General features: G+C 36.1%; 1 protein-coding gene and 1 long non-coding RNA gene across 2 annotated transcripts in view; both read right to left on the bottom strand.

Annotated features, from left to right (window-relative positions):
• Positions 1-240: 240 nt before the first annotated feature.
• Positions 241-2,911, bottom strand: LOC310731559. Its single transcript, XR_014535261.1, has 2 exons — positions 2,018-2,911; positions 241-1,688 (listed from the first exon to the last, which is right to left on the bottom strand). It is a non-coding gene; the product is annotated as an uncharacterized lncRNA (long non-coding RNA).
• Positions 2,912-4,846: 1,935 nt separating this feature from the next.
• foxg1a (forkhead box G1a) overlaps positions 4,847-15,625 on the bottom strand; it is a 16,885-nt gene continuing 6,106 nt past the window's right edge. The window contains exon 2 of the mRNA XM_083550710.1: positions 4,847-6,351. The gene's annotated coding sequence lies outside the window, so the exon portion shown is untranslated. The remainder of the gene's footprint in view (positions 6,352-15,625) is intronic.

Here is a 15,625-nt window from a genome sequence, read left to right as displayed (position 1 = left end):
ATTAAGAGTAATACCTGAAATTACTCTTTCCCCAGAAAAACTCCTGTCTGCAAAAGGAGATTGGCATGAATGGGGACTATGGCACCTGAAATAACCCATGTTTTTGCAAATTGTGCCCATCTCCCAGAGCTTCAGAATTATGTGCAGCATGAACATTGCAAATGTCTGCAGTCTGTTCCAGAATGTTCAAGACCACATGACTACATTTTCTTTGTGTGTTTTTGCATATTTTTTTCTGTATTACATTAAGGAAAACATTTTCTAGCTTCAGAGCTCTATCCTTATTGGATAAAGTTTTGTGTAATTGACAAATCAAACATCAAATTTCTCAATGACAATTATGAGTTTACAAGTCTTTAATGTGGTATTGTTCTTTAGTTCATAATTTCTGTTAGTTGCCAGTTACAACACATTTTAATACTAAAGAAATAAGAATAAATAAATTAATTAATTAATTAATTAATTAATAATGACCACAACTAGATATCTTACTAAATACAATAACTTCTCCCAAAATTCTTACTTACTTACAGAATCTCACAAAAGTTAGTACACCCCTCACATTTCAGCAAGCATTTTAACCATAGAAATTAAAGTTGGATATATTTTGATTAACTAACTCAACTCAAATAACTCAACATAGAGCCATTATTGTCAAAATAGCTGGCAACAAAAGTAAGTACACCCTAAGTGAACATGTCGAAACTGTGTCCAAAGTGTCAATATTTTGTGTGATTACTATTGTTATCTTGCACTGCTTTAATCCTCCTGGGCATTGAATTCACCGGAGCTGCACAGTTTGTTGCTGGGATCCTCTTCCACTCACAGCTGCTGAATATTAGACACATGGCGCTTCTCCACCTTCCACTTGAAGATGTGCTTAATAGGGCTCAGGTCTGGAGACATACTTGGCCACTCCATCACCTTCTGCAAGTTAGTTGTCATCTTGGCAGTGTGTTTGGGTTCGTTATTATGTGGGAAATCTGCCGTTCGGCCAAGTTTCTAAAGGGAGGGCTTCATGTTCTGCTTCAGAATGTCATGGTACATGTTGAAATCCATGTTGCCCTTGATGATCCACAGCTACACAGTACCAGCAGCACTCATGTAGCCCCAGACCATGATTCTACCACCACCATGCTTTACTACACCACCATGCTTTATTGTGTATGACACAATTTTCTTGGGCATTCCTCACCAGGGCATTGCCACACATGCTGGACACCTGTCTCATCAGACCACAGGACATCCAGGTTCCAATAATTTATGCTTTTGGACAGGTTGTCTTTAGCAAACTGTTTGCTTGATTTCTTGTAAACCAACTTCAGAGGAGGCTTCCTTCTGGGATAATGGCCATGCAAACCGACTTGTTGCAGTTTGCAGAGTATGGTGTGCAGCACTCATGTGTCTGTTTTTTGAACCCAGCTTCTGCACCTGACGCACATCAAGAGGACTCAACACACAGCAAGAGGACTTGCGAGGCCTGTTCCGAGTGGAACCTGTATTGAACTGTAACTCGATTTCAGGGTGTTACGTGTCTTTCTTTTAGCCTAGGCCGTCTTTGTGAAGAGCAACAATTCGAATTCTCCAAACTTTAGAGAGTTCCTTGCCATGAGGTGCCATGTTGAACATCCAGTGGTCAGAATGATATAATTGTGCTCCAATACAAGATTACACAAAATAGTATAGTCCTGTAAAGCAGACAAAAACATGAACATTATAAATAGGAAATGTCACATTGCATGGTTACACAACATACAGCTGTTAACACTTAGGGTATACTTACTTTTGTTGGCAGCTATTTTTACAATAAAAGCTAAATGTTGAGTTATTTTCAGAGAACAGTAAAGCTGTATTGCTATATAAGCTGCACAGTGACTACTCTAAAATAAATCCAAGTTTAATTTCTATAGTATTGTCCCTTGAGAATAAATACTAAAATCTGAAATGTGAGGGGTGTAATCAAATTATTGTTTTTTGGTTCCCAGAACATTATTATTTATTTATTGATAATTCATACCTGCTAATCCATTTGAGGCTTCTAGAAACAGGGTTCACCAGTCCTGAGCACTCTTGGAATTGGATGTCTGTTGATTGAAGACCATCTCCCTCACACAAATATATGCTCACCAAGCATCTAGGCATGTTTTTTGTGAGGTTTGATGGAACTGCACCTGAAGGAAAATCTATGCAAAACTCAAAAGAAGACAGTTCTAAACTGTGCACATACAATAACTCAAGAAGGAACCCTGAATACCAAACACTACCTTCTACAAATTAAAATAAAAAATTTAAAGAAACCTTAAATATGTAATCCTATATACAACTGTGAATGAAAAAACAACTATTAATTGCAAGGAAGATAAACTTCAGCCTAAACCATTGATTTTCAAATTGTTGTTTGTGTTTTAATTTTATGCCGAAATGTGATAATTGGCTGCTTTTCTGGAACCAGTTCTTTCTTTAGCTTTGAGCAGCCTAAATGCTTCTGCATATCAGTATATTTAGTTGCAAGTTACAAACACTATAAATAGACATGTTATTTAAACCTTTCTTAATGCCCCAGCCAATACACTAGGGCCTGGGATTATCATTTTGGGGTTGATTATTTATTTTGTGGTGTAGGTGCAGTTGATGCCAGAGGCAAATGAGTATCATATAGCATGTGACGATGCTTGAACCTAATAAAACATAAATTAGCACCTTTATTCCTGCCTTTGTGGCTTTTCCACTGCTATGCTTGGCATGAGAGAAGATGGCACAATTGGCTTAGTATACCGTATAGTGGAGTAATTTGAATAAAACCAGGCAGCTTTTAATAACCTCAGTATCTCCTAAGTGTCTCCAATTTAGTACAAATGCTAAGGAAAAAACTAGATTATTGTACACCTACAAAAACACTGAGCCTCGCAGACTTTTTTAAATATATATATTTTTTTATTTCATCTTCACACCAAAATGCTTTACAGGCAGACTATAAATAAGTATGGATCACTTATATAGTTTCTACTAGATATAATCTACTAGATATACTGAATTTATTTATTTATTTATTTATTTATTTATTTTTATTTTATTTTATTTATTAATTTTTTTTTTTTTTTTGGGGGGGGGGGGGGTGATGATTTTCTTAGAAATTAATTACATTCAAAATCTGTTTAGATATACAGGTCAAATAACTCACCATCCTTGAACTGCACTCATATGTTTCTCCATTATTTTAAATAGCAACTTATCAGACCAGTTTTATGTCTGGGTCATGTTCATGGATGTTTTGGATATGAAATGCAATGTTATCCATGTTTTCTGTAATCTGATGCAGTTGAAAGTTTTAAGCTAACAGCATTTTCCAATAATGGCACAGAAATTGAAACCTTCTAGTGACTTCCATCACTGCATTTCCCAATTTCTTCCATTTTCATGATAGGTTCTTTAGTTGCCATAAACATATATTATAACCTCCTCCTCAGCCAAGGAGTCATGTTGCAACTTTTTCTTCTGCAGTATCACAAACACCTCTACAATGTCAGGGGTATATTAATCTGTCAAGAGTCATGTTGAAGGTCACTTAATTGCTTACTAATATGTCTGTTAGTGAACAGCGACAGATGCAAACTATTCTTTCTAATGTTATTTTATTTCTATTAGTAGTCTTATGGGCACTCCCCCCATGTAATTAGGCCTGTAATTGCTGTGCATTGTACCATATATAAATACAAATATATATATATATATATATATATATATATATATATATATATATATATATATATATATATATATATATATATATATATATATATATATATACAGTATACAATCATATGTTTAGATGACCCCATTATAACCCTAGACTAACCCTAAACAGGCGTGATTAATTATTGGGTTCGTCTGCACAGATTACTCGTCTGAATCGTGTATATATTTGAGCACATCTGTGTTGGATAAAGGGTTCTCTGGCACGCAGGTTCACCATGTGGAGGGAGTCTCTTCACTCAAATCCAAGTCTAATTTTCAGCATGACACCTCGTGATATCACTTTACTGGGCAAAAATGGCTCAGTGTGGCCTGCAGGTTGATATATGAGAGCATTCTTGGCCAGAGCTGGTGAGAACACAGGCCTAAGATGACGAGCCACACTGCAGAGCTACCGGAAGCTGTAAAATGTAAAAAATAAAAATAAATAAATAAAAGTATAATACTGTGCATCTAAAGGCTAATGCTATAATGTATAAGGACACCATTCTGTACTGTTCCTTATGCCTGTGGTGCTGCCATTGAAGGCACTTTTTTTCTTAACCTGTTCTATATTCTTAAACCTAAATATGTAAATATACTCTATGCTCAACAATATTTTAAAGCACATAAATAAACCCTAAGGATCACCGATGCAGATTTAAAACTTTATACTAAAAGCAAATTAAAAGTACACAACATGCCAGGTAGTAAAAATGGTAGAAAGGTAGACAGGATGCACCCTTCATGGTGTCATCCAGTGACAAGGAAGAGTACACTTTGGTAGGCCTACTTTTATTTCTGAGTGTATTACAATGCTGGCCAACTTTGTGGCTTTCCATTGCGAATGTGGGACATTCTGTACACGTAAGTGTGTACTGCAGTGGCCCTGGTTTGAGCACACGACTAAGCTAGACTAAACAAAACTGTGTTGCCACCATTCCAATTTTATGCCCAACTGTAACCCCAAACAGATGCCTCGGAGCAAATTCACATTCGCAGCTGGCCTTGTCTTATCTTGTTCCTGTCTGCTTTTCTGTGCGCCTCATCACGGGAACGTGAGACGAGTGATGTCTTTTTTTTTCTTTGACACACACACACACACACACACACACACACACACACACACACACACACACACACACACACTCACAAAATGATGTCTCGTGTTTTGCGGAAACAGCTCTCCCCTCGTTTGGTTCCCCGAGTCACCAATCACGACGGAAGAGCGCGACGCTATAATGTGAGGGGGCTGCCGGTTAAAGAGCGGGTTGCCATGGCAGCCGCAGTAAGAGGAGCGCCGCCGATTGGCAAGCAGAAAAGCGCGTTTCGCGACGCCAATTGGCCCGTTAGAGCGCGCGCTGTCCCGCCGCGTTCAGCTCAGGAAGGCCGCGTGACGTGAACTGAGCCTCCCCACGCTGCTTAATAATATCCGCCCCGCATGCAGGAGGGGTGTTACCATTTTCCGTTCCGCAAAGTTACTCCAAACAAGATCACGCGATTAATAAACAAAAGGCTCAACTCCCCGTAGTGACAAATATGTCAAAATAGGTTAGCTGATTTTTACTTTTCCTTTTTTTTTTTTTTTTTTTTTTTTTTTTTGTAAGACCATAATTTGACTTTTGACAGAATTGTGTTCTTTTTTTTTTTTTTTTGCATTGACTCGGGTTTTAAACAATATGTTACAATTGTGCATTTATTATTTTATATAAATTATTATATATACTATTATAAGTTAAGCTAAACAGTCGGCGCATTTAAGTTGCTTTAGATGTATAGTGAATTATTGATTTAAATCGTGTATAGGATAAAAAGTCGCAGAAGATTATAAAGTTGCACTGAAATCTCCTTTCATGCGATGCTGACGATGAAAACGGCCAGAATGTCTCCAGAAAGCCAGCAATCATTGTCGAATCTTTACACCTTATAAACAAAGACGGGAGGACTTTTTCTTTGTGTGCAGACAAGTGCGCCTTATTTGCCGCACACCTCGTCTCTGTCTGAACACTCCCGGATGAAACTGTGAATTTGCTGTCATCGGTCTAATCACAATGGCATTGATTTTTTCCCCATTTCAGGCGCCCAAGCCATGTCTGCCCTAATAGCAGCACAAGAGCAATTGACAGTGGTCTGACCACGACAGTCTGGCAATGCGGTTTATAAAAGGGAGAGAGATGGAGGGAGGGAGGGAAGGAAGGAAGAAAACCAAAAGAAAAGTGAAACGTGACTCATAATTGCTATAAACAACTTTGGCCCAAAGCTGGGTCAATACTCAGACTGAGAGGGTGCGTAATTAAGTCGAGGACAAATAAGTAAACAGGTGCATAAACGGATTCGCTTTAAGGCGCGTATAGTGATCGATTGGCTCATAACGTATACATGCAGTGGTGATGCTCGGAGTTGCTGCTGCGTTTAGGATTGATCTCGCTGAGGTCTCGTGTGACTCGGCAAGCTCTCGGGGCGCAGCGGGGCCGCTGTTTGTTTAGTCAACTCCCCTGAATGCAAGTAGATAATTGGGCTGTGAAATTGGCGGCGATGGCCTGCGTGTTCCGCCCAGATGGGGAAGGAGAGACGACAGCCGCTTCCTTTTGTTTGCACAGATTTTCTTGTGCAGGGTCACTAAAGAGAGAAAAAGAGAGAGGCAATTTTTCATGTTTTATGTCTTACTCCTTCAGGTAGCCCAAAGTGTGCTCTAACAATCAGCTTGTGGACATTGCCCGAAAGAGCACAATGCCATGGACATTTTTATCAATTTAGTATTTATGCAAAATGTGTTTTTGATAGAGGCAATAATATCTAAGACTCCCCACCTCTAACCCCCCCCCCCCCCTCTAATATATATATATATATATATATATATATATATATATATATATATATATATATATATATATATATATATATATATATATATATAGAGAGAGAGAGAGAGAGAGAGAGAGAGAGAGAGAGAGAGAGAGAGGCTCGCGCACGCACGCACGCACACACACACACACACACACATTTACATTGCACCTTTACTTCGGGTAACTTAAATTACCTGATATGCATTTTATGGTAGACGCATAGACATTTCCATTTAAAGAAATATTTCAAAGAATATTAAAGAAAAAATTGAATGAGCAAGCATGTTTCTCCAAATCATTTCCTTTTTTAATAGAATCAACGTAATAAAATAAACGTTATTTTGTGTAATAATGATTTCAAATTTAAAGCATTAGCTTACAACTTTAATGTTAAAACATCACGTCTATTTTTTTTTTGTGTATTTTCTATGGCATATGGTGTTTACCAAGAAAGCAACTAACCTCTCATTATCTCATTGAAAGCCTGTTCATATCCCTTTGTGTTTTCACGAGACATTTGGTGTTTACTTTGTTCACTGTAGACACAGTAAAAGACACCTTGAAGCGGACATCTCTGGAGATATGTCCACTGGGACGTTGAGACTTTGGTGGTGTAAAAATGAGTCCTTTTCATGTCACAAGGGCAAATTTACACAGTGGGCAAACACACATCATATTTGTTTACTCACTGCATATACACATGTGAAATCGTTTCTCATTATGATACCTGCTGTAACATTGATCATTTGAACCCTCTGCTGCATGCGTGCGTGCTTGCGTGTGTGTCTGTAGCAAGTTCAGTGCAGTGCTCCCTTGAGCTCACGGACTGCAACACACACAAACTGGCACACACAAGATACTATTTAGGCATCAGTCTCACTTGTCAGCAAACTGAAAGAACTGTTGGAAAACATTGAGAAAAACCCAGGAGCCTTAATAGTGACTCGTAGATTTCACTCTTCAAAATTAAACAGTAAATCACTGATAGAAGATCATTTCTCTATCAAAAATGTAACATAGGAGTAGCAAACATACAATTGGGTCCCAAACATATAGGCTGCATAGTGATCCAAAAAGGTAAACAGATACAATGTCTCTGTATTATACTGCATTACATTTCGAACAAAAAATGTACGCGTTGACAGAGCATTGCAAAAACAACAGTATTTACTTGGTATAATGCTTTTGTTTTCTTTCTTCTCATTTTCTCGTACTGACAGCAATTTAATCAAACTGTGACTTCATGCCCCACTATTTGCAAATTGTATAGCACCTCTAAACCATAAAGGCAAAACATTTCACAAACAAGTTACATGGACCTTGATTACAACTGTAAACATTCGCAGCATGAGTGAGGAGCGCGTTCCGGGGTGGATTCAACTGCGCGCGCTGGCAACCACGCACCACCAAGACAATGCTTCTCTCTCTCTCTCTCTCTCTCTCTCTCTCTCTCTCTCTCTCTCTCTCTCTCTCTCTCTCTCTCTCTCTCTCTCTCTCTCTCTCTCTCTTTCTCTCTCTCTCTCTTTCTCTCTCTTCTATTGGCAACAAACTGGAAGGTTGACGATATTACAACTCGTTCATATAATAGCAGGGAAAAATAATAAAAGATTTAGAACGGTTGTAATAATTGTACATTTTAAAATGTAATGTAAACAATACAGAAGAACTACTAAACATAAAAGAAGAAATACTAAATTCTACAGTATTTACGATCAAATATGACAATTGGTTTAACTAAATTGTACTAAGCTATTTAGCGTACACTATAAAACAAAAAAATTAAAATCACTGTATTTGTATCCAAACTCTAGACATAGGTTGTATTTACAAAAATGCATAAACATAATAACATGCCATCAAAATATCACACTAATTACAGTTCACAGCAACAAATTAAATACGGTTAAATATGAAAACAATCACATCAAAAGAAATTCAATCGAAGAAATTTTCATATAGATGCAGAGTCACGCCAGATTTCTTGGATGATATTTAGTTCCAGGTGAGAACTTCGTGGAAAACTTACTAAAGGTCTTTTGCCTCTGTGGGTATATATATCATACAAGTTAATGAATTAATACATTTTTCCATAATAAAAAGTAAAAAAAAAAAAAAAAAAAAGTAATAAATCCATGTAGGATCATGGTCATCCATAGTCAATGCGTATACACTGTATATATCACTGGCCCCACAGTGGGTCTCTGGCAGTCCCAGGATTTAACTAATATTTGAGCACTTTTTGCTGGCTTAACCACTTGGCTGCCCCTGTATATTTCTCTTTACAAGTTGCACTAGTACATTCAGATTAATTGCAAGGAATTTATGCAATTAGTACATTATTTATAATTAGTGTAAACAGCTTCCTTTTCCTTAATGGCAGTGGGCAAACAGAACATGTTATACTTCTAACAACGTGTGTGTCTTTTAATAAGGTTTTTACCACAGTGAAAACAACAGAAATTAGTTTTTATTTGTCTCTCAATTTCCATACCTTGGTCTGTAGCTTCCAATGTGACATTAGCACCAGAAGAAATGTTTCTTGTGTCAGTACCTCTTCAAACTGGAGTGTTATTCATGGTGTATAACTGAGGTTATTGTTTTAGTAAAGAAATGTAAATTATCAATGTTTTGCATATATGTATTATTCAAACTGGAGTCAACAATTCCTTTTCCAAATCTATCAATTCACTGAGGTTGTCATCAAATTATAAACAATCATCAAATCATGAAATATGTCAGCCCTATATTTCATGGTTTTGTATAGGAAACATACAAAGTTTATTATTATTATTATTATTATTATTATTATTATTATTATTATTAGTATTATTATTATTATTATTATGACACCATGCACATGCTTACTTTTTTCATTGTTATGTAGTGAAAATTATATTACAGAAATATGTGCTATAGGAGCATTCATTCCTGGATATAGTAAGTGGTTCAAATAAAAATAAAACAGGACTTGCATTCTCTTAAAATATTGACCAAAGTATTCATATTCGTTTTTACTGCTAGGTCACATTAAACAAATGTAACTTTATTTCACTTTGGTCTTACAGTTTTTTTCTCTTACAAATTTTTTCCACTCATTTATTCTTAAATTTTTCATTTAGGGTATTTCTTAGACAAGGATGAACGGTCAAAAGTATTCAACATGTCAGAGGCTTATGCACAGAGAATTAGAAGGACCGGATAGAAAGGACAGTTAAAAAACAGGGCACTCCAATCAGGAAAGTCAGGAACACTTTCAATTCTACACACATTCACTTTTTGCTGGTTGTGCCTGGAAGTTGCAGATGCATATAAACATGTCTCAACATTATCTTGATTTGTGTTTGCTTCTTTTAAAAGCCAGTTGTCAAGTCAAATATTAATTAATGCATATTTTAATTCACTTTGATTAGGACTGAACATTTAAATGTGTGATAATAATTGTTTTAGAGCCATAATCTATAGGCAGCTGATGGTGAATCAGCCTAGTCCTGTAAGTGTTTTGTTAGTTCCCTTTATTCTAAGTCTGGACTCTTATTTACACAGTTTTAAAGCATCAACCCATTTAATGTCATACATATTGTTTTTCCACAACTTTAAGGGTGGCTTACAAATCAAATAAGCACACCCACAGTTTCTCACTAAACAGCCGTTCCATTTACCCCTAATACCTTCTTTAACATGGGAAAACTCCCAAAGAACAGTTCCTCTTTTTCTTGTGTGACCTGGATGGAGGAGGGGTTAAGGGGAGCAGGGTAACATGATGCAGCACTCAACTTAGGGTTAAGTGCTTTGCTCAGGTACACAACAGTTGTTTTTTACACTGGGACCCTCTCATTGCCCATTCATTCGTTTGGAGCTCCACAGGGGGAATGAGGCCCACTGGCCTCCAGTTTGTTCTTGGTAGCCCTTTTAGCAGCAAGGTAGACACCTATTCTATATAGATATGTTATACTCTTAGAACTATGCATCCTGCATCTGCATACATATATTCTGATGTTCCACATCTGCTTTATTCTCTTGTATTTTTTTTTATCTTTAATTGTACTTGCTTGTTAACTCAAACACTATTGGTGTATGGTAATTTTGCATCCAATCCAGGTGCCTGGACCTGTATCAGTTCCAGGCAGGCAGGCATTTTAACACATTGTCTAGTGCTGAGGGACTTTGTGGGTGGAATTGAGAAGCTTAGCTTGTTTGTGGAATAGCCTGAGACTGGTGGATGCACCTGTTTGTGTCAGCCTAGAAAGCACCCCTTCCTCACTTTGCTGATACACTGATGAGAGACTCCTTTGAAATGGGCCAAACCCTGTCTCCTATCTTTGGACTGACATCACCATTTACTGAATGCTGTCCAGCATTTTCAGAAGGCTGCTTCACAGGTGTAATTGTGAGCTTCAGAAGTGTTTGTTCTGCAGTGTAGCACATTTGCCCATCAGCTGCTGAATAGGTTTTTTTTACCTTTCATTTACAGAGGTGATGTTCAAAAGGTCAGCAAATAAATAAATAAAATAAGAAATATACTGTATGATAGGTACCTCTGTTTTTACACAGAACCTATTGTTGATTAAGTTCCTATAATGAGATGTAAATAAAGGGGGGTTTTAGTTTGTGCGCAGCAATCAGTGGTAGAGAATAGTGTGGTCTCAGAGTGAAAAAACGTAATTACGTTAAAGGTTAAGGTTGGGGTGGGGTGGGGCTGGCGATACTTGTCACTTTATTCAAACTCGTTCGTTGGTTGAATTGTTTAAAAAATATATAAGATTTTTATATATATATATATATATATATATATATATATATATATATATATATATATATATATATATATATATATATATATAGAGAGAGAGAGAGAGAGAGAGAGAGAGAGAGAGAGAGAGAGAGAGAGAGAGAGAGAGAGAGAGACTAAAAATATTAATTAACCAACAATTAGGTAGATGCACGCGTGTCGCTCCTTGTCTATGCACAAATATCTACAGGTTTATACATGTGTGTGTGTATATATATAGATAGATAGATAGATAGATAGATAGATAGATAGATAGATAGATAGATAGATAGATAGATAGATAGATAGATAGATAGATAGATAGATAGATAGATAGATAGATAGCCTTTGCGTTTATTACCGATCTCTCAGGGAGAAGTCATCAGTCATCGGTTACAAGTTAAAAATGAAGGATAAATATGTGGCGGGCATGTTATATAAAAAATACAATTTCTTTTTTGGTTCCAAGAGTATTGCAAATATTATGCCGTGAACAAATGGCTAATATTCGCTTCTCACAATGCATTATTTACAAAGGAATATGTGATTAGGCTTTTGGGCAGTAGGCACATGCCTCTCCTCATGCTGCTGGCGGTGTGTCAGCAGAGCCGTGTGCGGAACGCGCTGATAAAGCGGCGCTGTATGAGCGAAAATCTCCGCAAACGGACCCTACAAGATCCGCCGCTAATCTTGATATGTTTAACAAGCAGCTCGAGGAGAGGCCCGATAAATAATAAAGGAGCTTTTAGCGGGCCTGCTTTTATGAAACCGGCGCACCATAATGGAAGTAATTAGCTTTATCTCACGTTGAATGTTATTGGACACGGCCCCGCCGGCGAAGCAGGCAAAACTTTTTTTTTTTGTTTTCCGGTTTCTTTAATCGTAGCAGGGTGGTTATTCCGAGAGAGGAGGGTGGTCTCGAATGCCGCGAGGCAGTTCGGGAGATCCGCGCTTCAGGTACAAAACACCGTGTTTATGTGCTACTCCCCAAACGTGTATCAAAGCTCGGATCCGTGGAAATAAAAGAAATGTCAAACAAAACAAGCATTAGACGGCATAAAATAAAGTATGAACAAGGAGAACAGGTGAGGCTTTGTTTAGGTGCCTTAGGTAGATCAATATCGCTGCTCGCGAGCCAGGAATCTTGCCCGGTTTCCCTGCAGCTCGGTGCAGATCAGCTTACGGCCTGTAGACAGACTGTCGCCTCTGCTGCACTCACACACAACCTGCCTCACCCCAAAAGTACGGAATGAGGAAAAAATATCCAATTCTTATACTGGCTAGGGGCTAAAAGCAGGTGGAAGCAGCTCACCCTTTAAGAAAATGTCCTTTTCTGCACTGGTTATGTTATATTAATATGAGCATGAGACACGGGTTTGGTGTAGGTATGAGGACTCTGTGGAGTAGGTGAGGGAGATTCAGGCTTTAGGATGCTGGAGATTTCATTTGCACAGTTATTACTAGCAGGTGAATGCATTCACGCCGTTTGAGTGGTAATGTGTTAATAACAGCGGACACGGGCATCTGTGTCTACACCAATATCAGGCAAGAAATCTTATTAAGGACAAATCTGTTAAAAAGAAATTATAAAACAGACACATATGTAAAGAATAAGTGCGCATATCTTTCCTGTAAGAGTGAAAATGCCCTATAACAGCAGCAGCAGCAGCAGCAGCAACAACAACAACAACAACAACAACAACAACAACAACAACAACAACAACAATAAAAATAATAATAACAATAAGCAAAAGAATAAGAATAATGAACACGTCTAGGATTTTCTGTATCAAATATTAAATGTTTATAAAATAATGATAATAATAATAATAATGATAATAATAATAATAATAATAATAATAATAATAATAATAATAATAATAATGAATACTAGTTATATGTTCATTGCTTAATCATCATATTGTTGTTGTCACATTTACTTTAGGGCTACAATATGTTCGGAGAATACCTATTGACAACAACAAGAACAACAACATTATTATTTTTATTATTATTATTATTATTATTAATAATAATAATAATAATAATAATAATAATAATAATAATAATAATAATAATAATAATAATAATAATAATAATAATAATGCACTGGCTGCAATGCCACTGCTGCTGGTACGGACAGTAGCAGAGTGTCAATAAGCTCCAATAACAATTTCATCATGTACATATGCATTAAAATATAAATATATGACATAAAATTTCAGATGATACTCATGTTTTATACTCAATAACAAATATAGAAAAATATCAAATGTGAGCAGGGAAGTCTTTTTATGGTAATTTTTAATGCATTGTTTAAAAACGACGTCAGCCCATTTTGCCTCGACCAGCTAGTATTGCTTGATTATGGTAGAACAATTTGTTAGCACCAGAAAACCATTGTTCCACCAGCATCCCTGTTTATAGGTTACATCTTGCATTAGAAAAGTGACAAAAAGCTTATACATTCAAATTTTGCTATGGTTTGAGTAGGTGGTAGATGGAATTCATTCCCGACGGTAGGCCTGTTGGTTGTGTCTCGGAAAGTCAAGGCGCACCGGAGTGCAACATGATCCGGGGAGAGCCGTGATTCCACACCACCAACCAAGAAACCAGAGTGGCGCGTGTTATTATTAGTAGTATTATGAATAATAATAATAATAATAATAATAATAATAATAATAATAATAATAATAATAATAATAATTGCATTAACGTTTCTTTATTTGCAGCCAATAACTGTTTTATTAAATATAAATTAAATATATAAATTATTATTATTATTATTATTATTATTAATAATAATTATTATTAATAATTAATATTAATAATTATTATTATTAATAATTAGTAGTATTATGAATAAAAATAATAATAATAATAATAATAATAATAATAATAATAATAATAATAATAATTGCAGTAACGGTTCTTTATATGCAGCCAATAACAGTTTTATTAAATATAAATTAAATATATAAATTATTATTATTATTATTATTATTATTATTATTATTATTATTATTATTATTATTATTATTATTATTATTAGTGTTGTTTTTTTCTATAATATCTTTTAATTTACGACAACATTTACACGTCAAGCAACATTTTCATAAAAATGTTATCTTATCACCACGCAGTTTCCATGCACTTTAACATAACATTCTGTTGAAGTCTCCTTTAAGTCTCATTGTACACATTTTCAAGACGTATAATGTCGAATGAAGTCTATTGATCAAACTTTGGTCTAAAGTTTCTCTCGAAGGCAATACGGTAAAAACACAACATAATACCTGCGTGTTAACTTACAGGTGCACTGAATGTGTTTTTTCTGCAGCTACAATACACCAACTGGGATTACGGGCATAGGGGTTGGTGTGGTGTAATACTTAAACCTTCTTGGCGTTTTAATAAGCAAACAAAATGACTCTTGGCTTAAATAAATAAATATACAGACCGAGTCTCTCTCTGTTAAAACACCAGCCTGTCGATACAGTCTCGGAGCGCTTAAAGGCATGGAAGTTGCGTGTTTTGCGGTAATCGATTTGGACAGCTATGCCACTGTATATTTTTATTGTCCTAGGCATGAGACGAGTCTGGCATATGTAAACTAAATGCACTGGATCAAATTCAGAGTCAATGTCAGCAAAGCCCTGGCTGACCGATTGCGCGTGCACGCGCCACAACGGAACTGAACGTGCATGAGAGCGCGAGAAGGAGGCGCGCGCTCAGGTCAAAGGGCCAAACGGTCACTCTTTAGAGCGACGCCTCCGCACTAGTTACATCTTAACCCTAGATATGTATATCACAAAAATCACACAAATCAACATTGTTAAATATATACACCAAGCACCAACATAAACCACACTCACACCAAATATTACGTGCCTAAAATCTGATTTATAAAATTATACCGCAGGATTTTATTCTTAAAGGCAGTGTTGTGTCAGAGCAAAATTTAGCCTTGTTGCATTCCTATAATTTTTTTATCTTAAGATTTCTATAGTACTGCTGCTATTGATAATAATTACAATAAATATAATAATAATAATAATAACAACAATCATATTTATAAAAATTACAAGACATATCGCCTGTCTTTTAAAGGAACAGTATTGACAGCGTTCACTATAATATTTGAAATCGATTTGACTTGCGGCGTATTAATACTTTACATTTGCAGCACTTTATTTTTTTTACATTGCAGGAATAACCAAATGAATAATTTAAAAAGCCGACCTGCATGCTATTTTTATTTATTTATTTATTTATTTAT

Source organism: Silurus aristotelis, assembly GCF_946808225.1.
Source record: "Silurus aristotelis genome assembly, chromosome: 9".
Classification (NCBI taxonomy): Eukaryota; Metazoa; Chordata; class Actinopteri; order Siluriformes; family Siluridae; genus Silurus; species Silurus aristotelis.
Note: the sequence above shows the minus strand (reverse complement) of the source record. Positions and strands in the feature narration are given on the sequence as shown.